The sequence below is a fragment of the Oncorhynchus mykiss genome, unplaced genomic scaffold, assembly GCF_013265735.2.
Source record: "Oncorhynchus mykiss isolate Arlee unplaced genomic scaffold, USDA_OmykA_1.1 un_scaffold_344, whole genome shotgun sequence".
In the NCBI taxonomy this organism is placed as follows: domain Eukaryota; kingdom Metazoa; phylum Chordata; class Actinopteri; order Salmoniformes; family Salmonidae; genus Oncorhynchus; species Oncorhynchus mykiss.
In genome coordinates this window covers 16,761-41,472 of record NW_023493792.1, presented here as the reverse complement: position 1 = coordinate 41,472, position 24,712 = coordinate 16,761, and the positions used below count along the sequence as shown (strand labels likewise).

At 40.6% G+C, this 24,712-nt stretch overlaps 26 non-coding genes across 26 annotated transcripts; all 26 read left to right on the top strand.

Moving 5' to 3' along the window:
- The first annotated feature begins 359 nt into the window (after nucleotides 1–359).
- trnat-agu lies at nucleotides 360–433 on the top strand. Its single transcript has one exon. It is a non-coding gene; the product is annotated as a tRNA-Thr (tRNA).
- A 1,304-nt stretch (nucleotides 434–1,737) lies between these two features.
- trnat-agu lies at nucleotides 1,738–1,811 on the top strand. The gene has a single exon. It is a non-coding gene; the product is annotated as a tRNA-Thr (tRNA).
- A 1,302-nt stretch (nucleotides 1,812–3,113) lies between these two features.
- trnat-agu lies at nucleotides 3,114–3,187 on the top strand. Its single transcript has one exon. It is a non-coding gene; the product is annotated as a tRNA-Thr (tRNA).
- A 1,302-nt stretch (nucleotides 3,188–4,489) lies between these two features.
- trnat-agu lies at nucleotides 4,490–4,563 on the top strand. Its single transcript has one exon. It is a non-coding gene; the product is annotated as a tRNA-Thr (tRNA).
- Nucleotides 4,564–5,865: 1,302 nt separating this feature from the next.
- trnat-agu lies at nucleotides 5,866–5,939 on the top strand. The gene has a single exon. It is a non-coding gene; the product is annotated as a tRNA-Thr (tRNA).
- Nucleotides 5,940–7,241: 1,302 nt separating this feature from the next.
- On the top strand, nucleotides 7,242–7,315 carry trnat-agu. The gene has a single exon. It is a non-coding gene; the product is annotated as a tRNA-Thr (tRNA).
- Nucleotides 7,316–8,618: 1,303 nt separating this feature from the next.
- Nucleotides 8,619–8,692, top strand: trnat-agu. The gene has a single exon. It is a non-coding gene; the product is annotated as a tRNA-Thr (tRNA).
- A 284-nt stretch (nucleotides 8,693–8,976) lies between these two features.
- trnah-gug lies at nucleotides 8,977–9,048 on the top strand. The gene has a single exon. It is a non-coding gene; the product is annotated as a tRNA-His (tRNA).
- Nucleotides 9,049–9,995: 947 nt separating this feature from the next.
- Nucleotides 9,996–10,069, top strand: trnat-agu. The gene has a single exon. It is a non-coding gene; the product is annotated as a tRNA-Thr (tRNA).
- Nucleotides 10,070–10,353: 284 nt separating this feature from the next.
- Nucleotides 10,354–10,425, top strand: trnah-gug. The gene has a single exon. It is a non-coding gene; the product is annotated as a tRNA-His (tRNA).
- Nucleotides 10,426–11,372: 947 nt separating this feature from the next.
- Nucleotides 11,373–11,446, top strand: trnat-agu. The gene has a single exon. It is a non-coding gene; the product is annotated as a tRNA-Thr (tRNA).
- A 284-nt stretch (nucleotides 11,447–11,730) lies between these two features.
- On the top strand, nucleotides 11,731–11,802 carry trnah-gug. Its single transcript has one exon. It is a non-coding gene; the product is annotated as a tRNA-His (tRNA).
- A 946-nt stretch (nucleotides 11,803–12,748) lies between these two features.
- trnat-agu lies at nucleotides 12,749–12,822 on the top strand. The gene has a single exon. It is a non-coding gene; the product is annotated as a tRNA-Thr (tRNA).
- A 1,302-nt stretch (nucleotides 12,823–14,124) lies between these two features.
- On the top strand, nucleotides 14,125–14,198 carry trnat-agu. The gene has a single exon. It is a non-coding gene; the product is annotated as a tRNA-Thr (tRNA).
- A 284-nt stretch (nucleotides 14,199–14,482) lies between these two features.
- Nucleotides 14,483–14,554, top strand: trnah-gug. Its single transcript has one exon. It is a non-coding gene; the product is annotated as a tRNA-His (tRNA).
- Nucleotides 14,555–15,501: 947 nt separating this feature from the next.
- Nucleotides 15,502–15,575, top strand: trnat-agu. Its single transcript has one exon. It is a non-coding gene; the product is annotated as a tRNA-Thr (tRNA).
- A 284-nt stretch (nucleotides 15,576–15,859) lies between these two features.
- trnah-gug lies at nucleotides 15,860–15,931 on the top strand. The gene has a single exon. It is a non-coding gene; the product is annotated as a tRNA-His (tRNA).
- Nucleotides 15,932–16,877: 946 nt separating this feature from the next.
- Nucleotides 16,878–16,951, top strand: trnat-agu. The gene has a single exon. It is a non-coding gene; the product is annotated as a tRNA-Thr (tRNA).
- A 1,301-nt stretch (nucleotides 16,952–18,252) lies between these two features.
- trnat-agu lies at nucleotides 18,253–18,326 on the top strand. Its single transcript has one exon. It is a non-coding gene; the product is annotated as a tRNA-Thr (tRNA).
- A 1,301-nt stretch (nucleotides 18,327–19,627) lies between these two features.
- Nucleotides 19,628–19,701, top strand: trnat-agu. Its single transcript has one exon. It is a non-coding gene; the product is annotated as a tRNA-Thr (tRNA).
- Nucleotides 19,702–19,985: 284 nt separating this feature from the next.
- trnah-gug lies at nucleotides 19,986–20,057 on the top strand. The gene has a single exon. It is a non-coding gene; the product is annotated as a tRNA-His (tRNA).
- Nucleotides 20,058–21,361: 1,304 nt separating this feature from the next.
- Nucleotides 21,362–21,433, top strand: trnah-gug. Its single transcript has one exon. It is a non-coding gene; the product is annotated as a tRNA-His (tRNA).
- A 948-nt stretch (nucleotides 21,434–22,381) lies between these two features.
- On the top strand, nucleotides 22,382–22,455 carry trnat-agu. Its single transcript has one exon. It is a non-coding gene; the product is annotated as a tRNA-Thr (tRNA).
- Nucleotides 22,456–22,739: 284 nt separating this feature from the next.
- On the top strand, nucleotides 22,740–22,811 carry trnah-gug. Its single transcript has one exon. It is a non-coding gene; the product is annotated as a tRNA-His (tRNA).
- A 946-nt stretch (nucleotides 22,812–23,757) lies between these two features.
- trnat-agu lies at nucleotides 23,758–23,831 on the top strand. The gene has a single exon. It is a non-coding gene; the product is annotated as a tRNA-Thr (tRNA).
- A 284-nt stretch (nucleotides 23,832–24,115) lies between these two features.
- Nucleotides 24,116–24,187, top strand: trnah-gug. The gene has a single exon. It is a non-coding gene; the product is annotated as a tRNA-His (tRNA).
- Nucleotides 24,188–24,712: the final 525 nt, after the last annotated feature.

The window sequence follows — 24,712 nt, the reverse complement described above, 5'->3', positions numbered from 1 at the left end:
TTATTCCTCTCTCCTACAGCGTCAATCACAATTACATCCACTTGGCCAATTATGAAAATTATGTGATGACGTCATTTAGCGACTTCTAGCTACTTTTAGGACCAGCAATAGCTACTTTCCTTCCTGAGGATTTGGCAACACTGCCTCTCACATGCTCAGGCCCACTTTGCGTCCCAAAACGTAGCTTAAGAAACCCTGTTGCTAGACAATTGAAGGTGTCTGTATCGTTTCCAATATTAGTAAAAGACATCTCTTTTGTGATGTGATTTTGCTAGACAGAGATGTGGGTTAAATTAATGAGACTGGTTTGATTCAAATAGGTGTGGGTGTTCACATCTGCAACATATATGACTTTTATGGGTGCTGTGGCTTAGTTGGTTAAAGTGCCTGTCTAGTAAACAGGAGATCCTGAGTTCAAATCTCAGCAGTACCTTTTTATTGTTCACATTGGTGGAGAAGGTCAGAGGGGAGGGCACTCAGGTTTTCTCACCAATGGGTTTAGAGAATTAGAGATGACGTGAGGAGGATGCAATTGAGATATTCCAATGTCACGGAAAAAGGGCACTTTTTGAATGAGAAAAAATCTACCGACTGTGTAAAGCTCCACTGTTTCTTCAGTTTATTCATTATCGAGACCAAAATGAAAAGAGTTTAGCCAGCTTGTGCACATCACTTTCACAGCCTATGTAGGCTTTACAAAGCCAGCTCTTGTAGCCGGCCGTGATCGTATAGTGGTTAGTACTCTGCGTTGTGGTCGCAGCAACCCAGGTTCGAATCCGGGTCACGGCACTGCAATGTAATTTTAGAAGGGTTGTTTTTTGAATGAGTTAAGACTTACTATGCAAGCTAAGAAACTCAGCAACTCTGCCGTTTGACAAAGTTCCCCACCATATTGTAGGTTAATTACTTACACGAAATGATTCATCTGCTGTTTCAGACGTTTTTACCATTTTTAAGCTCGAGAGCCAAATGAGAAATGCAGTGTCCTCGAACGACCAACATTATGAAGAAATAGTAGTATGATTCTGAATGTTCACTCATATCTCGCGACCCACCTATGACATGTTAATAACCGCTTTGGGTCCCAAATCATAGTTTAAGAATTCATGTCAGAGGTTCTTGAGTTTATTCATCTCGAGACCCAAATGAAAAATGTACTGTCCTCGAATGATCATAGTTACGAAGAAATAGTATGTGATTACCATTGATTACTGATATCTCGCTACCCACCTCTCACCAGTGTTGCCAACTTAGCGACTTTGTCGCTATATTTAGTGAGTATTCAGAAAAAAGACAAGAATCGACAGAAGAAAGTTCAATTGTAGTTCTAAACATACTTAGGGTGTTTTTTACTCACTTTCTGTCTCTCCCGAGGACGTTATTCCTCTCTCCTACAGCGTCAATCACAATTACATCCACTTGGCCAATTATGAAAATTATGTGATGACGTCATTTAGCGACTTCTAGCTACTTTTAGGACCAGCAATAGCTACTTTCCTTCCTGAGGATTTGGCAACACTGCCTCTCACATGCTCAGGCCCACTTTGCGTCCCAAAACGTAGCTTAAGAAACCCTGTTGCTAGACAATTGAAGGTGTCTGTATCGTTTCCAATATTAGTAAAAGACATCTCTTTTGTGATGTGATTTTGCTAGACAGAGATGTGGGTTAAATTAATGAGACTGGTTTGATTCAAATAGGTGTGGGTGTTCACATCTGCAACATATATGACTTTTATGGGTGCTGTGGCTTAGTTGGTTAAAGTGCCTGTCTAGTAAACAGGAGATCCTGAGTTCAAATCTCAGCAGTACCTTTTTATTGTTCACATTGGTGGAGAAGGTCAGAGGGGAGGGCACTCAGGTTTTCTCACCAATGGGTTTAGAGAATTAGAGATGACGTGAGGAGGATGCAATTGAGATATTCCAATGTCACGGAAAAAGGGCACTTTTTGAATGAGAAAAAATCTACCGACTGTGTAAAGCTCCACTGTTTCTTCAGTTTATTCATTATCGAGACCAAAATGAAAAGAGTTTAGCCAGCTTGTGCACATCACTTTCACAGCCTATGTAGGCTTTACAAAGCCAGCTCTTGTAGCCGGCCGTGATCGTATAGTGGTTAGTACTCTGCGTTGTGGTCGCAGCAACCCAGGTTCGAATCCGGGTCACGGCACTGCAATGAAATTTTAGAAGGGTTGTTTTTTGAATGAGTTAAGACTTACTATGAAAGCTAAGAAACTCAGCAACTCTGCCGTTTGACAAAGTTCCCCACCATATTGTAGGTTAATTACTTACACGAAATGATTCATCTGCTGTTTCAGACGTTTTTACCATTTTTAAGCTCGAGAGCCAAATGAGAAATGCAGTGTCCTCGAACGACCAACATTATGAAGAAATAGTGTATGATTCTGAATGTTCACTCATATCTCGCGACCCACCTATGACATGTTAATAACCGCTTTGGGTCCCAAATCATAGTTTAAGAATTCATGTCAGAGGTTCTTGAGTTTATTCATCTCGAGACCCAAATGAAAAATGTACTGTCCTCGAATGATCATAGTTACGAAGAAATAGTATGTGATTACCATTGATTACTGATATCTCGCTACCCACCTCTCACCAGTGTTGCCAACTTAGCGACTTTGTCGCTATATTTAGTGAGTATTCAGAAAAAAGACAAGAATCGACAGAAGAAAGTTCAATTGTAGTTCTAAACATACTTAGGGTGTTTTTTACTCACTTTCTGTCTCTCCCGAGACGTTATTCCTCTCTCCTACAGCGTCAATCACAATTACATCCACTTGGCCAATTATGAAAATTATGTGATGACGTCATTTAGCGACTTCTAGCTACTTTTAGGACCAGCAATAGCTACTTTCCTTCCTGAGGATTTGGCAACACTGCCTCTCACATGCTCAGGCCCACTTTGCGTCCCAAAACGTAGCTTAAGAAACCCTGTTGCTAGACAATTGAAGGTGTCTGTATCGTTTCCAATATTAGTAAAAGACATCTCTTTTGTGATGTGATTTTGCTAGACAGAGATGTGGGTTAAATTAATGAGACTGGTTTGATTCAAATAGGTGTGGGTGTTCACATCTGCAACATATATGACTTTTATGGGTGCTGTGGCTTAGTTGGTTAAAGTGCCTGTCTAGTAAACAGGAGATCCTGAGTTCAAATCTCAGCAGTACCTTTTTATTGTTCACATTGGTGGAGAAGGTCAGAGGGGAGGGCACTCAGGTTTTCTCACCAATGGGTTTAGAGAATTAGAGATGACGTGAGGAGGATGCAATTGAGATATTCCAATGTCACGGAAAAAGGGCACTTTTTGAATGAGAAAAAATCTACCGACTGTGTAAAGCTCCACTGTTTCTTCAGTTTATTCATTATCGAGACCAAAATGAAAAGAGTTTAGCCAGCTTGTGCACATCACTTTCACAGCCTATGTAGGCTTTACAAAGCCAGCTCTTGTAGCCGGCCGTGATCGTATAGTGGTTAGTACTCTGCGTTGTGGTCGCAGCAACCCAGGTTCGAATCCGGGTCACGGCACTGCAATGAAATTTTAGAAGGGTTGTTTTTTGAATGAGTTAAGACTTACTATGAAAGCTAAGAAACTCAGCAACTCTGCCGTTTGACAAAGTTCCCCACCATATTGTAGGTTAATTACTTACACGAAATGATTCATCTGCTGTTTCAGACGTTTTTACCATTTTTAAGCTCGAGAGCCAAATGAGAAATGCAGTGTCCTCGAACGACCAACATTATGAAGAAATAGTGTATGATTCTGAATGTTCACTCATATCTCGCGACCCACCTATGACATGTTAATAACCGCTTTGGGTCCCAAATCATAGTTTAAGAATTCATGTCAGAGGTTCTTGAGTTTATTCATCTCGAGACCCAAATGAAAAATGTACTGTCCTCGAATGATCATAGTTACGAAGAAATAGTATGTGATTACCATTGATTACTGATATCTCGCTACCCACCTCTCACCAGTGTTGCCAACTTAGCGACTTTGTCGCTATATTTAGTGAGTATTCAGAAAAAAGACAAGAATCGACAGAAGAAAGTTCAATTGTAGTTCTAAACATACTTAGGGTGTTTTTTACTCACTTTCTGTCTCTCCCGAGACGTTATTCCTCTCTCCTACAGCGTCAATCACAATTACATCCACTTGGCCAATTATGAAAATTATGTGATGACGTCATTTAGCGACTTCTAGCTACTTTTAGGACCAGCAATAGCTACTTTCCTTCCTGAGGATTTGGCAACACTGCCTCTCACATGCTCAGGCCCACTTTGCGTCCCAAAACGTAGCTTAAGAAACCCTGTTGCTAGACAATTGAAGGTGTCTGTATCGTTTCCAATATTAGTAAAAGACATCTCTTTTGTGATGTGATTTTGCTAGACAGAGATGTGGGTTAAATTAATGAGACTGGTTTGATTCAAATAGGTGTGGGTGTTCACATCTGCAACATATATGACTTTTATGGGTGCTGTGGCTTAGTTGGTTAAAGTGCCTGTCTAGTAAACAGGAGATCCTGAGTTCAAATCTCAGCAGTACCTTTTTATTGTTCACATTGGTGGAGAAGGTCAGAGGGGAGGGCACTCAGGTTTTCTCACCAATGGGTTTAGAGAATTAGAGATGACGTGAGGAGGATGCAATTGAGATATTCCAATGTCACGGAAAAAGGGCACTTTTTGAATGAGAAAAAATCTACCGACTGTGTAAAGCTCCACTGTTTCTTCAGTTTATTCATTATCGAGACCAAAATGAAAAGAGTTTAGCCAGCTTGTGCACATCACTTTCACAGCCTATGTAGGCTTTACAAAGCCAGCTCTTGTAGCCGGCCGTGATCGTATAGTGGTTAGTACTCTGCGTTGTGGTCGCAGCAACCCAGGTTCGAATCCGGGTCACGGCACTGCAATGAAATTTTAGAAGGGTTGTTTTTTGAATGAGTTAAGACTTACTATGCAAGCTAAGAAACTCAGCAACTCTGCCGTTTGACAAAGTTCCCCACCATATTGTAGGTTAATTACTTACACGAAATGATTCATCTGCTGTTTCAGACGTTTTTACCATTTTTAAGCTCGAGAGCCAAATGAGAAATGCAGTGTCCTCGAACGACCAACATTATGAAGAAATAGTGTATGATTCTGAATGTTCACTCATATCTCGCGACCCACCTATGACATGTTAATAACCGCTTTGGGTCCCAAATCATAGTTTAAGAATTCATGTCAGAGGTTCTTGAGTTTATTCATCTCGAGACCCAAATGAAAAATGTACTGTCCTCGAATGATCATAGTTACGAAGAAATAGTATGTGATTACCATTGATTACTGATATCTCGCTACCCACCTCTCACCAGTGTTGCCAACTTAGCGACTTTGTCGCTATATTTAGTGAGTATTCAGAAAAAAGACAAGAATCGACAGAAGAAAGTTCAATTGTAGTTCTAAACATACTTAGGGTGTTTTTTACTCACTTTCTGTCTCTCCCGAGACGTTATTCCTCTCTCCTACAGCGTCAATCACAATTACATCCACTTGGCCAATTATGAAAATTATGTGATGACGTCATTTAGCGACTTCTAGCTACTTTTAGGACCAGCAATAGCTACTTTCCTTCCTGAGGATTTGGCAACACTGCCTCTCACATGCTCAGGCCCACTTTGCGTCCCAAAACGTAGCTTAAGAAACCCTGTTGCTAGACAATTGAAGGTGTCTGTATCGTTTCCAATATTAGTAAAAGACATCTCTTTTGTGATGTGATTTTGCTAGACAGAGATGTGGGTTAAATTAATGAGACTGGTTTGATTCAAATAGGTGTGGGTGTTCACATCTGCAACATATATGACTTTTATGGGTGCTGTGGCTTAGTTGGTTAAAGTGCCTGTCTAGTAAACAGGAGATCCTGAGTTCAAATCTCAGCAGTACCTTTTTATTGTTCACATTGGTGGAGAAGGTCAGAGGGGAGGGCACTCAGGTTTTCTCACCAATGGGTTTAGAGAATTAGAGATGACGTGAGGAGGATGCAATTGAGATATTCCAATGTCACGGAAAAAGGGCACTTTTTGAATGAGAAAAAATCTACCGACTGTGTAAAGCTCCACTGTTTCTTCAGTTTATTCATTATCGAGACCAAAATGAAAAGAGTTTAGCCAGCTTGTGCACATCACTTTCACAGCCTATGTAGGCTTTACAAAGCCAGCTCTTGTAGCCGGCCGTGATCGTATAGTGGTTAGTACTCTGCGTTGTGGTCGCAGCAACCCAGGTTCGAATCCGGGTCACGGCACTGCAATGAAATTTTAGAAGGGTTGTTTTTTGAATGAGTTAAGACTTACTATGCAAGCTAAGAAACTCAGCAACTCTGCCGTTTGACAAAGTTCCCCACCATATTGTAGGTTAATTACTTACACGAAATGATTCATCTGCTGTTTCAGACGTTTTTACCATTTTTAAGCTCGAGAGCCAAATGAGAAATGCAGTGTCCTCGAACGACCAACATTATGAAGAAATAGTGTATGATTCTGAATGTTCACTCATATCTCGCGACCCACCTATGACATGTTAATAACCGCTTTGGGTCCCAAATCATAGTTTAAGAATTCATGTCAGAGGTTCTTGAGTTTATTCATCTCGAGACCCAAATGAAAAATGTACTGTCCTCGAATGATCATAGTTACGAAGAAATAGTATGTGATTACCATTGATTACTGATATCTCGCTACCCACCTCTCACCAGTGTTGCCAACTTAGCGACTTTGTCGCTATATTTAGTGAGTATTCAGAAAAAAGACAAGAATCGACAGAAGAAAGTTCAATTGTAGTTCTAAACATACTTAGGGTGTTTTTTACTCACTTTCTGTCTCTCCCGAGACGTTATTCCTCTCTCCTACAGCGTCAATCACAATTACATCCACTTGGCCAATTATGAAAATTATGTGATGACGTCATTTAGCGACTTCTAGCTACTTTTAGGACCAGCAATAGCTACTTTCCTTCCTGAGGATTTGGCAACACTGCCTCTCACATGCTCAGGCCCACTTTGCGTCCCAAAACGTAGCTTAAGAAACCCTGTTGCTAGACAATTGAAGGTGTCTGTATCGTTTCCAATATTAGTAAAAGACATCTCTTTTGTGATGTGATTTTGCTAGACAGAGATGTGGGTTAAATTAATGAGACTGGTTTGATTCAAATAGGTGTGGGTGTTCACATCTGCAACATATATGACTTTTATGGGTGCTGTGGCTTAGTTGGTTAAAGTGCCTGTCTAGTAAACAGGAGATCCTGAGTTCAAATCTCAGCAGTACCTTTTTATTGTTCACATTGGTGGAGAAGGTCAGAGGGGAGGGCACTCAGGTTTTCTCACCAATGGGTTTAGAGAATTAGAGATGACGTGAGGAGGATGCAATTGAGATATTCCAATGTCACGGAAAAAGGGCACTTTTTGAATGAGAAAAAATCTACCGACTGTGTAAAGCTCCACTGTTTCTTCAGTTTATTCATTATCGAGACCAAAATGAAAAGAGTTTAGCCAGCTTGTGCACATCACTTTCACAGCCTATGTAGGCTTTACAAAGCCAGCTCTTGTAGCCGGCCGTGATCGTATAGTGGTTAGTACTCTGCGTTGTGGTCGCAGCAACCCAGGTTCGAATCCGGGTCACGGCACTGCAATGTAAATTTTAGAAGGGTTGTTTTTTGAATGAGTTAAGACTTACTATGCAAGCTAAGAAACTCAGCAACTCTGCCGTTTGACAAAGTTCCCCACCATATTGTAGGTTAATTACTTACACGAAATGATTCATCTGCTGTTTCAGACGTTTTTACCATTTTTAAGCTCGAGAGCCAAATGAGAAATGCAGTGTCCTCGAACGACCAACATTATGAAGAAATAGTGTATGATTCTGAATGTTCACTCATATCTCGCGACCCACCTATGACATGTTAATAACCGCTTTGGGTCCCAAATCATAGTTTAAGAATTCATGTCAGAGGTTCTTGAGTTTATTCATCTCGAGACCCAAATGAAAAATGTACTGTCCTCGAATGATCATAGTTACGAAGAAATAGTATGTGATTACCATTGATTACTGATATCTCGCTACCCACCTCTCACCAGTGTTGCCAACTTAGCGACTTTGTCGCTATATTTAGTGAGTATTCAGAAAAAAGACAAGAATCGACAGAAGAAAGTTCAATTGTAGTTCTAAACATACTTAGGGTGTTTTTTACTCACTTTCTGTCTCTCCCGAGACGTTATTCCTCTCTCCTACAGCGTCAATCACAATTACATCCACTTGGCCAATTATGAAAATTATGTGATGACGTCATTTAGCGACTTCTAGCTACTTTTAGGACCAGCAATAGCTACTTTCCTTCCTGAGGATTTGGCAACACTGCCTCTCACATGCTCAGGCCCACTTTGCGTCCCAAAACGTAGCTTAAGAAACCCTGTTGCTAGACAATTGAAGGTGTCTGTATCGTTTCCAATATTAGTAAAAGACATCTCTTTTGTGATGTGATTTTGCTAGACAGAGATGTGGGTTAAATTAATGAGACTGGTTTGATTCAAATAGGTGTGGGTGTTCACATCTGCAACATATATGACTTTTATGGGTGCTGTGGCTTAGTTGGTTAAAGTGCCTGTCTAGTAAACAGGAGATCCTGAGTTCAAATCTCAGCAGTACCTTTTTATTGTTCACATTGGTGGAGAAGGTCAGAGGGGAGGGCACTCAGGTTTTCTCACCAATGGGTTTAGAGAATTAGAGATGACGTGAGGAGGATGCAATTGAGATATTCCAATGTCACGGAAAAAGGGCACTTTTTGAATGAGAAAAAACCTACCGACTGTGTAAAGCTCCACTGTTTCTTCAGTTTATTCATTATCGAGACCAAAATGAAAAGAGTTTAGCCAGCTTGTGCACATCACTTTCACAGCCTATGTAGGCTTTACAAAGCCAGCTCTTGTAGCCGGCCGTGATCGTATAGTGGTTAGTACTCTGCGTTGTGGTCGCAGCAACCCCGGTTCGAATCCGGGTCACGGCACTGCAATGTAATTTTAGAAGGGTTGTTTTTTGAATGAGTTAAGACTTACTATGCAAGCTAAGAAACTCAGCAACTCTGCCGTTTGACAAAGTTCCCCACCATATTGTAGGTTAATTACTTACACGAAATGATTCATCTGCTGTTTCAGACGTTTTTACAATTTTTAAGCTCCAGAGCCAAATGAGAAATGCAGTGTCCTCGAACGACCAACATTATGAAGAAATAGTAGTATGATTCTGAATGTTCACTCATATCTCGCGACCCACCTATGACATGTTAATAACCGCTTTGGGTCCCAAATCATAGTTTAAGAATTCATGTCAGAGGTTCTTGAGTTTATTCATCTCGAGACCCAAATGAAAAATGTACTGTCCTCGAATGATCATAGTTACGAAGAAATAGTATGTGATTACCATTGATTACTGATATCTCGCTACCCACCTCTCACCAGTGTTGCCAACTTAGCGACTTTGTCGCTATATTTAGTGAGTATTCAGAAAAAAGACAAGAATCGACAGAAGAAAGTTCAATTGTAGTTCTAAACATACTTAGGGTGTTTTTTACTCACTTTCTGTCTCTCCCGAGACGTTATTCCTCTCTCCTACAGCGTCAATCACAATTACATCCACTTGGCCAATTATGAAAATTATGTGATGACGTCATTTAGCGACTTCTAGCTACTTTTAGGACCAGCAATAGCTACTTTCCTTCCTGAGGATTTGGCAACACTGCCTCTCACATGCTCAGGCCCACTTTGCGTCCCAAAACGTAGCTTAAGAAACCCTGTTGCTAGACAATTGAAGGTGTCTGTATCGTTTCCAATATTAGTAAAAGACATCTCTTTTGTGATGTGATTTTGCTAGACAGAGATGTGGGTTAAATTAATGAGACTGGTTTGATTCAAATAGGTGTGGGTGTTCACATCTGCAACATATATGACTTTTATGGGTGCTGTGGCTTAGTTGGTTAAAGTGCCTGTCTAGTAAACAGGAGATCCTGAGTTCAAATCTCAGCAGTACCTTTTTATTGTTCACATTGGTGGAGAAGGTCAGAGGGGAGGGCACTCAGGTTTTCTCACCAATGGGTTTAGAGAATTAGAGATGACGTGAGGAGGATGCAATTGAGATATTCCAATGTCACGGAAAAAGGGCACTTTTTGAATGAGAAAAAATCTACCGACTGTGTAAAGCTCCACTGTTTCTTCAGTTTATTCATTATCGAGACCAAAATGAAAAGAGTTTAGCCAGCTTGTGCACATCACTTTCACAGCCTATGTAGGCTTTACAAAGCCAACTCTTGTAGCCGGCCGTGATCGTATAGTGGTTAGTACTCTGCGTTGTGGTCGCAGCAACCCCGGTTCGAATCCGGGTCACGGCACTGCAATGTAATTTTAGAAGGGTTGTTTTTTGAATGAGTTAAGACTTACTATGCAAGCTAAGAAACTCAGCAACTCTGCCGTTTGACAAAGTTCCCCACCATATTGTAGGTTAATTACTTACACGAAATGATTCATCTGCTGTTTCAGACGTTTTTACCATTTTTAAGCTCGAGAGCCAAATGAGAAATGCAGTGTCCTCGAACGACCAACATTATGAAGAAATAGTATATGATTCTGAATGTTCACTCATATCTCGCGACCCACCTATGACATGTTAATAACCGCTTTGGGTCCCAAATCATAGTTTAAGAATTCATGTCAGAGGTTCTTGAGTTTATTCATCTCGAGACCCAAATGAAAAATGTACTGTCCTCGAATGATCATAGTTACGAAGAAATAGTATGTGATTACCATTGATTACTGATATCTCGCTACCCACCTCTCACCAGTGTTGCCAACTTAGCGACTTTGTCGCTATATTTAGGAGGTATTCAGAAAAAAGACAAGAATCGACAGAAGAAAGTTCAATTGTAGTTCTAAACATACTTAGGGTGTTTTTTACTCACTTTTCTGTCTCTCCCGAGACGTTATTCCTCTCTCCTACAGCGTCAATCACAATTACATCCACTTGGCCAATTATGAAAATTATGTGATGACGTCATTTAGCGACTTCTAGCTACTTTTAGGACCAGCAATAGCTACTTTCCTTCCTGAGGATTTGGCAACACTGCCTCTCACATGCTCAGGCCCACTTTGCGTCCCAAAACGTAGCTTAAGAAACCCTGTTGCTAGACAATTGAAGGTGTCTGTATCGTTTCCAATATTAGTAAAAGACATCTCTTTTGTGATGTGATTTTGCTAGACAGAGATGTGGGTTAAATTAATGAGACTGGTTTGATTCAAATAGGTGTGGGTGTTCACATCTGCAACATATATGACTTTTATGGGTGCTGTGGCTTAGTTGGTTAAAGTGCCTGTCTAGTAAACAGGAGATCCTGAGTTCAAATCTCAGCAGTACCTTTTTATTGTTCACATTGGTGGAGAAGGTCAGAGGGGAGGGCACTCAGGTTTTCTCACCAATGGGTTTAGAGAATTAGAGATGACGTGAGGAGGATGCAATTGAGATATTCCAATGTCACGGAAAAAGGGCACTTTTTGAATGAGAAAAAACCTACCGACTGTGTAAAGCTCCACTGTTTCTTCAGTTTATTCATTATCGAGACCAAAATGAAAAGAGTTTAGCCAGCTTGTGCACATCACTTTCACAGCCTATGTAGGCTTTACAAAGCCAGCTCTTGTAGCCGGCCGTGATCGTATAGTGGTTAGTACTCTGCGTTGTGGTCGCAGCAACCCCGGTTCGAATCCGGGTCACGGCACTGCAATGTAATTTTAGAAGGGTTGTTTTTTGAATGAGTTAAGACTTACTATGCAAGCTAAGAAACTCAGCAACTCTGCCGTTTGACAAAGTTCCCCACCATATTGTAGGTTAATTACTTACACGAAATGATTCATCTGCTGTTTCAGACGTTTTTACCATTTTTAAGCTCGAGAGCCAAATGAGAAATGCAGTGTCCTCGAACGACCAACATTATGAAGAAATAGTATATGATTCTGAATGTTCACTCATATCTCGCGACCCACCTATGACATGTTAATAACCGCTTTGGGTCCCAAATCATAGTTTAAGAATTCATGTCAGAGGTTCTTGAGTTTATTCATCTCGAGACCCAAATGAAAAATGTACTGTCCTCGAATGATCATAGTTACGAAGAAATAGTATGTGATTACCATTGATTACTGATATCTCGCTACCCACCTCTCACCAGTGTTGCCAACTTAGCGACTTTGTCGCTATATTTAGTGAGTATTCAGAAAAAAGACAAGAATCGACAGAAGAAAGTTCAATTGTAGTTCTAAACATACTTAGGGTGTTTTTTACTCACTTTTTGTCTCTCCCGAGACGTTATTCCTCTCTCCTACAGCGTCAATCACAATTACATCCACTTGGCCAATTATGAAAATTATGTGATGACGTCATTTAGCGACTTCTAGCTACTTTTAGGACCAGCAATAGCTACTTTCCTTCCTGAGGATTTGGCAACACTGCCTCTCACATGCTCAGGCCCACTTTGCGTCCCAAAACGTAGCTTAAGAAACCCTGTTGCTAGACAATTGAAGGTGTCTGTATCGTTTCCAATATTAGTAAAAGACATCTCTTTTGTGATGTGATTTTGCTAGACAGAGATGTGGGTTAAATTAATGAGACTGGTTTGATTCAAATAGGTGTGGGTGTTCACATCTGCAACATATATGACTTTTATGGGTGCTGTGGCTTAGTTGGTTAAAGTGCCTGTCTAGTAAACAGGAGATCCTGAGTTCAAATCTCAGCAGTACCTTTTTATTGTTCACATTGGTGGAGAAGGTCAGAGGGGAGGGCACTCAGGTTTTCTCACCAATGGGTTTAGAGAATTAGAGATGACGTGAGGAGGATGCAATTGAGATATTCCAATGTCACGGAAAAAGGGCACTTTTTGAATGAGAAAAAATCTACCGACTGTGTAAAGCTCCACTGTTTCTTCAGTTTATTCATTATCGAGACCAAAATGAAAAGAGTTTAGCCAGCTTGTGCACATCACTTTCACAGCCTATGTAGGCTTTACAAAGCCAGCTCTTGTAGCCGGCCGTGATCGTATAGTGGTTAGTACTCTGCGTTGTGGTCGCAGCAACCCGGTTCGAATCCGGGTCACGGCACTGCAATGTAATTTTAGAAGGGTTGTTTTTTGAATGAGTTAAGACTTACTATGCAAGCTAAGAAACTCAGCAACTCTGCCGTTTGACAAAGTTCCCCACCATATTGTAGGTTAATTACTTACACGAAATGATTCATCTGCTGTTTCAGACGTTTTTACCATTTTTAAGCTCCAGAGCCAAATGAGAAATGCAGTGTCCTCGAACGACCAACATTATGAAGAAATAGTATATGATTCTGAATGTTCACTCATATCTCGCGACCCACCTATGACATGTTAATAACCGCTTTGGGTCCCAAATCATAGTTTAAGAATTCATGTCAGAGGTTCTTGAGTTTATTCATCTCGAGACCCAAATGAAAAATGTACTGTCCTCGAATGATCATAGTTACGAAGAAATAGTATGTGATTACCATTGATTACTGATATCTCGCTACCCACCTCTCACCAGTGTTGCCAACTTAGCGACTTTGTCGCTATATTTAGTGAGTATTCAGAAAAAAGACAAGAATCGACAGAAGAAAGTTCAATTGTAGTTCTAAACATACTTAGGGTGTTTTTTACTCACTTTTCTGTCTCTCCCGAGACGTTATTCCTCTCTCCTACAGCGTCAATCACAATTACATCCACTTGGCCAATTATGAAAATTATGTGATGACGTCATTTAGCGACTTCTAGCTACTTTTAGGACCAGCAATAGCTACTTTCCTTCCTGAGGATTTGGCAACACTGCCTCTCACATGCTCAGGCCCACTTTGCGTCCCAAAACGTAGCTTAAGAAACCCTGTTGCTAGACAATTGAAGGTGTCTGTATCGTTTCCAATATTAGTAAAAGACATCTCTTTTGTGATGTGATTTTGCTAGACAGAGATGTGGGTTAAATTAATGAGACTGGTTTGATTCAAATAGGTGTGGGTGTTCACATCTGCAACATATATGACTTTTATGGGTGCTGTGGCTTAGTTGGTTAAAGTGCCTGTCTAGTAAACAGGAGATCCTGAGTTCAAATCTCAGCAGTACCTTTTTATTGTTCACATTGGTGGAGAAGGTCAGAGGGGAGGGCACTCAGGTTTTCTCACCAATGGGTTTAGAGAATTAGAGATGACGTGAGGAGGATGCAATTGAGATATTCCAATGTCACGGAAAAAGGGCACTTTTTGAATGAGAAAAAACCTACCGACTGTGTAAAGCTCCACTGTTTCTTCAGTTTATTCATTATCGAGACCAAAATGAAAAGAGTTTAGCCAGCTTGTGCACATCACTTTCACAGCCTATGTAGGCTTTACAAAGCCAACTCTTGTAGCCGGCCGTGATCGTATAGTGGTTAGTACTCTGCGTTGTGGTCGCAGCAACCCCGGTTCGAATCCGGGTCACGGCACTGCAATGTAATTTTAGAAGGGTTGTTTTTTGAATGAGTTAAGACTTACTATGCAAGCTAAGAAACTCAGCAACTCTGCCGTTTGACAAAGTTCCCCACCATATTGTAGGTTAATTACTTACACGAAATGATTCATCTGCTGTTTCAGACGTTTTTACCATTTTTAAGCTCCAGAGCCAAATGAGAAATGCAGTGTCCTCGAACGACCAACATTATGAAGAAATAGTATATGATTCTGAATGTTCACTCATATCTCGCGACCCACCTATGACATGTTAATAACCGCTTTGGGTCCCAAATCATAGTTTAAGAATTCATGTCAGAGGTTCTTGAGTTTATTCATCTCGAGACCCAAATGAAAAATGTACTGTCCTCGAATGATCATAGTTACGAAGAAATAGTATGTGATTACCATTGATTACTGATATCTCGCTACCCACCTCTCACCAGTGTTGCCAACTTAGCGACTTTGTCGCTATATTTAGTGAGGTATTCAGAAAAAAGACAAGAATCGACAGAAGAAAGTTCAATTGTAGTTCTAAACATACTTAGGGTGTTTTTTACTCACTTTTTGTCTCTCCCGAGACGTTATTCCTCTCTCCTACAGCGTCAATCACAATTACATCCACTTGGCCAATTATGAAAATTATGTGATGACGTCATTTAGCGACTTCTAGCTACTTTTAGGACCAGCAATAGCTACTTTCCTTCCTGAGGATTTGGCAACACTGCCTCTCACATGCTCAGGCCCACTTTGCGTCCCAAAACGTAGCTTAAGAAACCCTGTTGCTAGACAATTGAAGGTGTCTGTATCGTTTCCAATATTAGTAAAAGACATCTCTTTTGTGATGTGATTTTGCTAGACAGAGATGTGGGTTAAATTAATGAGACTGGTTTGATTCAAATAGGTGTGGGTGTTCACATCTGCAACATATATGACTTTTATGGGTGCTGTGGCTTAGTTGGTTAAAGTGCCTGTCTAGTAAACAGGAGATCCTGAGTTCAAATCTCAGCAGTACCTTTTTATTGTTCACATTGGTGGAGAAGGTCAGAGGGGAGGGCACTCAGGTTTTCTCACCAATGGGTTTAGAGAATTAGAGATGACGTGAGGAGGATGCAATTGAGATATTCCAATGTCACGGAAAAAGGGCACTTTTTGAATGAGAAAAAACCTACCGACTGTGTAAAGCTCCACTGTTTCTTCAGTTTATTCATTATCGAGACCAAAATGAAAAGAGTTTAGCCAGCTTGTGCACATCACTTTCACAGCCTATGTAGGCTTTACAAAGCCAACTCTTGTAGCCGGCCGTGATCGTATAGTGGTTAGTACTCTGCGTTGTGGTCGCAGCAACCCCGGTTCGAATCCGGGTCACGGCACTGCAATGTAATTTTAGAAGGGTTGTTTTTTGAATGAGTTAAGACTTACTATGCAAGCTAAGAAACTCAGCAACTCTGCCGTTTGACAAAGTTCCCCACCATATTGTAGGTTAATTACTTACACGAAATGATTCATCTGCTGTTTCAGACGTTTTTACCATTTTTAAGCTCCAGAGCCAAATGAGAAATGCAGTGTCCTCGAACGACCAACATTATGAAGAAATAGTATATGATTCTGAATGTTCACTCATATCTCGCGACCCACCTATGACATGTTAATAACCGCTTTGGGTCCCAAATCATAGTTTAAGAATTCATGTCAGAGGTTCTTGAGTTTATTCATCTCGAGACCCAAATGAAAAATGTACTGTCCTCGAATGATCATAGTTACGAAGAAATAGTATGTGATTACCATTGATTACTGATATCTCGCTACCCACCTCTCACCAGTGTTGCCAACTTAGCGACTTTGTCGCTATATTTAGTGAGGTATTCAGAAAAAGACAAGAATCGACAGAAGAAAGTTCAATTGTAGTTCTAAACATACTTAGGGTGTTTTTTACTCACTTTTTGTCTCTCCCGAGACGTTATTCCTCTCTCCTACAGCGTCAATCACAATTACATCCACTTGGCCAATTATGAAAATTATGTGATGACGTCATTTAGCGACTTCTAGCTACTTTTAGGACCAGCAATAGCTACTTTCCTTCCTGAGGATTTGGCAACACTGCCTCTCACATGCTCAGGCCCACTTTGCGTCCCAAAACGTAGCTTAAGAAACCCTGTTGCTAGACAATTGAAGGTGTCTGTATCGTTTCCAATATTAGTAAAAGACATCTCTTTTGTGATGTGATTTTGCTAGACAGAGATGTGGGTTAAATTAATGAGACTGGTTTGATTCAAATAGGTGTGGGTGTTCACATCTGCAACATATATGACTTTTATGGGTGCTGTGGCTTAGTTGGTTAAAGTGCCTGTCTAGTAAACAGGAGATCCTGAGTTCAAATCTCAGCAGTACCTTTTTATTGTTCACATTGGTGGAGAAGGTCAGAGGGGAGGGCACTCAGGTTTTCTCACCAATGGGTTTAGAGAATTAGAGATGACGTGAGGAGGATGCAATTGAGATATTCCAATGTCACGGAAAAAGGGCACTTTTTGAATGAGAAAAAACCTACCGACTGTGTAAAGCTCCACTGTTTCTTCAGTTTATTCATTATCGAGACCAAAATGAAAAGAGTTTAGCCAGCTTGTGCACATCACTTTCACAGCCTATGTAGGCTTTACAAAGCCAGCTCTTGTAGCCGGCCGTGATCGTATAGTGGTTAGTACTCTGCGTTGTGGTCGCAGCAACCCGGTTCGAATCCGGGTCACGGCACTGCAATGTAATTTTAGAAGGGTTGTTTTTTGAATGAGTTAAGACTTACTATGCAAGCTAAGAAACTCAGCAACTCTGCCGTTTGACAAAGTTCCCCACCATATTGTAGGTTAATTACTTACACGAAATGATTCATCTGCTGTTTCAGACGTTTTTACCATTTTTAAGCTCCAGAGCCAAATGAGAAATGCAGTGTCCTCGAACGACCAACATTATGAAGAAATAGTATATGATTCTGAATGTTCACTCATATCTCGCGACCCACCTATGACATGTTAATAACCGCTTTGGGTCCCAAATCATAGTTTAAGAATTCATGTCAGAGGTTCTTGAGTTTATTCATCTCGAGACCCAAATGAAAAATGTACTGTCCTCGAATGATCATAGTTACGAAGAAATAGTATGTGATTACCATTGATTACTGATATCTCGCTACCCACCTCTCACCAGTGTTGCCAACTTAGCGACTTTGTCGCTATATTTAGTGAGTATTCAGAAAAAAGACAAGAATCGACAGAAGAAAGTTCAATTGTAGTTCTAAACATACTTAGGGTGTTTTTTACTCACTTTTTGTCTCTCCCGAGACGTTATTCCTCTCTCCTACAGCGTCAATCACAATTACATCCACTTGGCCAATTATGAAAATTATGTGATGACGTCATTTAGCGACTTCTAGCTACTTTTAGGACCAGCAATAGCTACTTTCCTTCCTGAGGATTTGGCAACACTGCCTCTCACATGCTCAGGCCCACTTTGCGTCCCAAAACGTAGCTTAAGAAACCCTGTTGCTAGACAATTGAAGGTGTCTGTATCGTTTCCAATATTAGTAAAAGACATCTCTTTTGTGATGTGATTTTGCTAGACAGAGATGTGGGTTAAATTAATGAGACTGGTTTGATTCAAATAGGTGTGGGTGTTCACATCTGCAACATATATGACTTTTATGGGTGCTGTGGCTTAGTTGGTTAAAGTGCCTGTCTAGTAAACAGGAGATCCTGAGTTCAAATCTCAGCAGTACCTTTTTATTGTTCACATTGGTGGAGAAGGTCAGAGGGGAGGGCACTCAGGTTTTCTCACCAATGGGTTTAGAGAATTAGAGATGACGTGAGGAGGATGCAATTGAGATATTCCAATGTCACGGAAAAAGGGCACTTTTTGAATGAGAAAAAACCTACCGACTGTGTAAAGCTCCACTGTTTCTTCAGTTTATTCATTATCGAGACCAAAATGAAAAGAGTTTAGCCAGCTTGTGCACATCACTTTCACAGCCTATGTAGGCTTTACAAAGCCAACTCTTGTAGCCGGCCGTGATCGTATAGTGGTTAGTACTCTGCGTTGTGGTCGCAGCAACCCGGTTCGAATCCGGGTCACGGCACTGCAATGTAATTTTAGAAGGGTTGTTTTTTGAATGAGTTAAGACTTACTATGCAAGCTAAGAAACTCAGCAACTCTGCCGTTTGACAAAGTTCCCCACCATATTGTAGGTTAATTACTTACACGAAATGATTCATCTGCTGTTTCAGACGTTTTTACCATTTTTAAGCTCCAGAGCCAAATGAGAAATGCAGTGTCCTCGAACGACCAACATTATGAAGAAATAGTATATGATTCTGAATGTTCACTCATATCTCGCGACCCACCTATGACATGTTAATAACCGCTTTGGGTCCCAAATCATAGTTTAAGAATTCATGTCAGAGGTTCTTGAGTTTATTCATCTCGAGACCCAAATGAAAAATGTACTGTCCTCGAATGATCATAGTTACGAAGAAATAGTATGTGATTACCATTGATTACTGATATCTCGCTACCCACCTCTCACCAGTGTTGCCAACTTAGCGACTTTGTCGCTATATTTAGGAGGTATTCAGAAAAAAGACAAGAATCGACAGAAGAAAGTTCAATTGTAGTTCTAAACATACTTAGGGTGTTTTTTACTCACTTTTTGTCTCTCCCGAGACGTTATTCCTCTCTCCTACAGCGTCAATCACAATTACATCCACTTGGCCAATTATGAAAATTATGTGATGACGTCATTTAGCGACTTCTAGCTACTTTTAGGACCAGCAATAGCTACTTTCCTTCCTGAGGATTTGGCAACACTGCCTCTCACATGCTCAGGCCCACTTTGCGTCCCAAAACGTAGCTTAAGAAACCCTGTTGCTAGACAATTGAAGGTGTCTGTATCGTTTCCAATATTAGTAAAAGACATCTCTTTTGTGATGTGATTTTGCTAGACAGAGATGTGGGTTAAATTAATGAGACTGGTTTGATTCAAATAGGTGTGGGTGTTCACATCTGCAACATATATGACTTTTATGGGTGCTGTGGCTTAGTTGGTTAAAGTGCCTGTCTAGTAAACAGGAGATCCTGAGTTCAAATCTCAGCAGTACCTTTTTATTGTTCACATTGGTGGAGAAGGTCAGAGGGGAGGGCACTCAGGTTTTCTCACCAATGGGTTTAGAGAATTAGAGATGACGTGAGGAGGATGCAATTGAGATATTCCAATGTCACGGAAAAAGGGCACTTTTTGAATGAGAAAAAACCTACCGACTGTGTAAAGCTCCACTGTTTCTTCAGTTTATTCATTATCGAGACCAAAATGAAAAGAGTTTAGCCAGCTTGTGCACATCACTTTCACAGCCTATGTAGGCTTTACAAAGCCAACTCTTGTAGCCGGCCGTGATCGTATAGTGGTTAGTACTCTGCGTTGTGGTCGCAGCAACCCCGGTTCGAATCCGGGTCACGGCACTGCAATGTAATTTTAGAAGGGTTGTTTTTTGAATGAGTTAAGACTTACTATGCAAGCTAAGAAACTCAGCAACTCTGCCGTTTGACAAAGTTCCCCACCATATTGTAGGTTAATTACTTACACGAAATGATTCATCTGCTGTTTCAGACGTTTTTACAATTTTTAAGCTCCAGAGCCAAATGAGAAATGCAGTGTCCTCGAACGACCAACATTATGAAGAAATAGTATATGATTCTGAATGTTCACTCATATCTCGCGACCCACCTATGACATGTTAATAACCGCTTTGGGTCCCAAATCATAGTTTAAGAATTCATGTCAGAGGTTCTTGAGTTTATTCATCTCGAGACCCAAATGAAAAATGTACTGTCCTCGAATGATCATAGTTACGAAGAAATAGTATGTGATTACCATTGATTACTGATATCTCGCTACCCACCTCTCACCAGTGTTGCCAACTTAGCGACTTTGTCGCTATATTTAGGAGGTATTCAGAAAAAAGACAAGAATCGACAGAAGAAAGTTCAATTGTAGTTCTAAACATACTTAGGGTGTTTTTTACTCACTTTTTGTCTCTCCCGAGACGTTATTCCTCTCTCCTACAGCGTCAATCACAATTACATCCACTTGGCCAATTATGAAAATTATGTGATGACGTCATTTAGCGACTTCTAGCTACTTTTAGGACCAGCAATAGCTACTTTCCTTCCTGAGGATTTGGCAACACTGCCTCTCACATGCTCAGGCCCACTTTGCGTCCCAAAACGTAGCTTAAGAAACCCTGTTGCTAGACAATTGAAGGTGTCTGTATCGTTTCCAATATTAGTAAAAGACATCTCTTTTGTGATGTGATTTTGCTAGACAGAGATGTGGGTTAAATTAATGAGACTGGTTTGATTCAAATAGGTGTGGGTGTTCACATCTGCAACATATATGACTTTTATGGGTGCTGTGGCTTAGTTGGTTAAAGTGCCTGTCTAGTAAACAGGAGATCCTGAGTTCAAATGTCAGCAGTACCTTTTTATTGTTCACATTGGTGGAGAAGGTCAGAGGGGAGGGCACTCAGGTTTTCTCACCAATGGGTTTAGAGAATTAGAGATGACGTGAGGAGGATGCAATTGAGATATTCCAATGTCACGGAAAAAGGGCACTTTTTGAATGAGAAAAAACCTACCGACTGTGTAAAGCTCCACTGTTTCTTCAGTTTATTCATTATCGAGACCAAAATGAAAAGAGTTTAGCCAGCTTGTGCACATCACTTTCACAGCCTATGTAGGCTTTACAAAGCCAACTCTTGTAGCCGGCCGTGATCGTATAGTGGTTAGTACTCTGCGTTGTGGTCGCAGCAACCCCGGTTCGAATCCGGGTCACGGCACTGCAATGTAATTTTAGAAGGGTTGTTTTTTGAATGAGTTAAGACTTACTATGCAAGCTAAGAAACTCAGCAACTCTGCCGTTTGACAAAGTTCCCCACCATATTGTAGGTTAATTACTTACACGAAATGATTCATCTGCTGTTTCAGACGTTTTTACAATTTTTAAGCTCCAGAGCCAAATGAGAAATGCAGTGTCCTCGAACGACCAACATTATGAAGTAAATAGTATATGATTCTGAATGTTCACTCATATCTCGCGACCCACCTATGACATGTTAATAACCGCTTTGGGTCCCAAATCATAGTTTAAGAATTCATGTCAGAGGTTCTTGAGTTTATTCATCTCGAGACCCAAATGAAAAATGTACTGTCCTCGAATGATCATAGTTACGAAGAAATAGTATGTGATTACCATTGATTACTGATATCTCGCTACCCACCTCTCACCAGTGTTGCCAACTTAGCGACTTTGTCGCTATATTTAGGAGGTATTCAGAAAAAAGACAAGAATCGACAGAAGAAAGTTCAATTGTAGTTCTAAACATACTTAGGGTGTTTTTTTACTCACTTTTTGTCTCTCCCGAGACGTTATTCCTCTCTCCTACAGCGTCAATCACAATTACATCCACTTGGCCAATTATGAAAATTATGTGATGACGTCATTTAGCGACTTCTAGCTACTTTTAGGACCAGCAATAGCTACTTTCCTTCCTGAGGATTTGGCAACACTGCCTCTCACATGCTCAGGCCCACTTTGCGTCCCAAAACGTAGCTTAAGAAACCCTGTTGCTAGACAATTGAAGGTGTCTGTATCGTTTCCAATATTAGTAAAAGACATCTCTTTTGTGATGTGATTTTGCTAGACAGAGATGTGGGTTAAATTAATGAGACTGGTTTGATTCAAATAGGTGTGGGTGTTCACATCTGCAACATATATGACTTTTATGGGTGCTGTGGCTTAGTTGGTTAAAGTGCCTGTCTAGTAAACAGGAGATCCTGAGTTCAAATCTCAGCAGTACCTTTTTATTGTTCACATTGGTGGAGAAGGTCAGAGGGGAGGGCACTCAGGTTTTCTCACCAATGGGTTTAGAGAATTAGAGATGACGTGAGGAGGATGCAATTGAGATATTCCAATGTCACGGAAAAAGGGCACTTTTTGAATGAGAAAAAACCTACCGACTGTGTAAAGCTCCACTGTTTCTTCAGTTTATTCATTATCGAGACCAAAATGAAAAGAGTTTAGCCAGCTTGTGCACATCACTTTCACAGCCTATGTAGGCTTTACAAAGCCAACTCTTGTAGCCGGCCGTGATCGTATAGTGGTTAGTACTCTGCGTTGTGGTCGCAGCAACCCCGGTTCGAATCCGGGTCACGGCACTGCAATGTAATTTTAGAAGGGTTGTTTTTTGAATGAGTTAAGACTTACTATGCAAGCTAAGAAACTCAGCAACTCTGCCGTTTGACAAAGTTCCCCACCATATTGTAGGTTAATTACTTACACGAAATGATTCATCTGCTGTTTCAGACGTTTTTACAATTTTTAAGCTCCAGAGCCAAATGAGAAATGCAGTGTCCTCGAACGACCAACATTATGAAGTAATAGTATATGATTCTGAATGTTCACTCATATCTCGCGACCCACCTATGACATGTTAATAACCGCTTTGGGTCCCAAATCATAGTTTAAGAATTCATGTCAGAGGTTCTTGAGTTTATTCATCTCGAGACCCAAATGAAAAATGTACTGTCCTCGAATGATCATAGTTACGAAGAAATAGTATGTGATTACCATTGATTACTGATATCTCGCTACCCACCTCTCACCAGTGTTGCCAACTTAGCGACTTTGTCGCTATATTTAGGAGGTATTCAGAAAAAAGACAAGAATCGACAGAAGAAAGTTCAATTGTAGTTCTAAACATACTTAGGGTGTTTTTTACTCACTTTTTGTCTCTCCCGAGACGTTATTCCTCTCTCCTACAGCGTCAATCACAATTACATCCACTTGGCCAATTATGAAAATTATGTGATGACGTCATTTAGCGACTTCTAGCTACTTTTAGGACCAGCAATAGCTACTTTCCTTCCTGAGGATTTGGCAACACTGCCTCTCACATGCTCAGGCCCACTTTGCGTCCCAAAACGTAGCTTAAGAAACCCTGTTGCTAGACAATTGAAGGTGTCTGTATCGTTTCCAATATTAGTAAAAGACATCTCTTTTGTGATGTGATTTTGCTAGACAGAGATGTGGGTTAAATTAATGAGACTGGTTTGATTCAAATAGGTGTGGGTGTTCACATCTGCAACATATATGACATTTATGGGTGCTGTGGCTTAGTTGGTTAAAGTGCCTGTCTAGTAAACAGGAGATCCTGAGTTCAAATCTCAGCAGTACCTTTTTATTGTTCACATTGGTGGAGAAGGTCAGAGGGGAGGGCACTCAGGTTTCTCACCAATGGGTTTAGAGAATTAGAGATGACTGTGAGGAGGATGCAATTGAGATATTCCAATGTCACGGAAAAAGGGCACTTTTTGAATGAGAAAAAACCTACCGACTGTGTAAAGCTCCACTGTTTCTTCAGTTTATTCATTATCGAGACCAAAATGAAAAGAGTTTAGCCAGCTTGTGCACATCACTTTCACAGCCTATGTAGGCTTTACAAAGCCAACTCTTGTAGCCGGCCGTGATCGTATAGTGGTTAGTACTCTGCGTTGTGGTCGCAGCAACCCCGGTTCGAATCCGGGTCACGGCACTGCAATGTAATTTTAGAAGGGTTGTTTTTTGAATGAGTTAAGACTTACTATGCAAGCTAAGAAACTCAGCAACTCTGCCGTTTGACAAAGTTCCCCACCATATTGTAGGTTAATTACTTACACAAATGATTCATCTGCTGTTTCAGACGTTTTTTACCATTTTTAAGCTCCAGAGCCAAATGAGAAATGCAGTGTCCTCGAACGACCAACATTATGAAGAAATAGTATATGATTCTGAATGTTCACTCATATCTCGCGACCCACCTATGACATGTTAATAACCGCTTTGGGTCCCAAATCATAGTTTAAGAATTCATGTCAGAGGTTCTTGAGTTTATTCATCTCGAGACCCAAATGAAAAATGTACTGTCCTCGAATGATCATAGTTACGAAGAAATAGTATGTGATTACCATTGATTACTGATATCTCGCTACCCACCTCTCACCAGTGTTGCCAACTTAGCGACTTTGTCGCTATATTTAGGAGGTATTCAGAAAAAAGACAAGAATCGACAGAAGAAAGT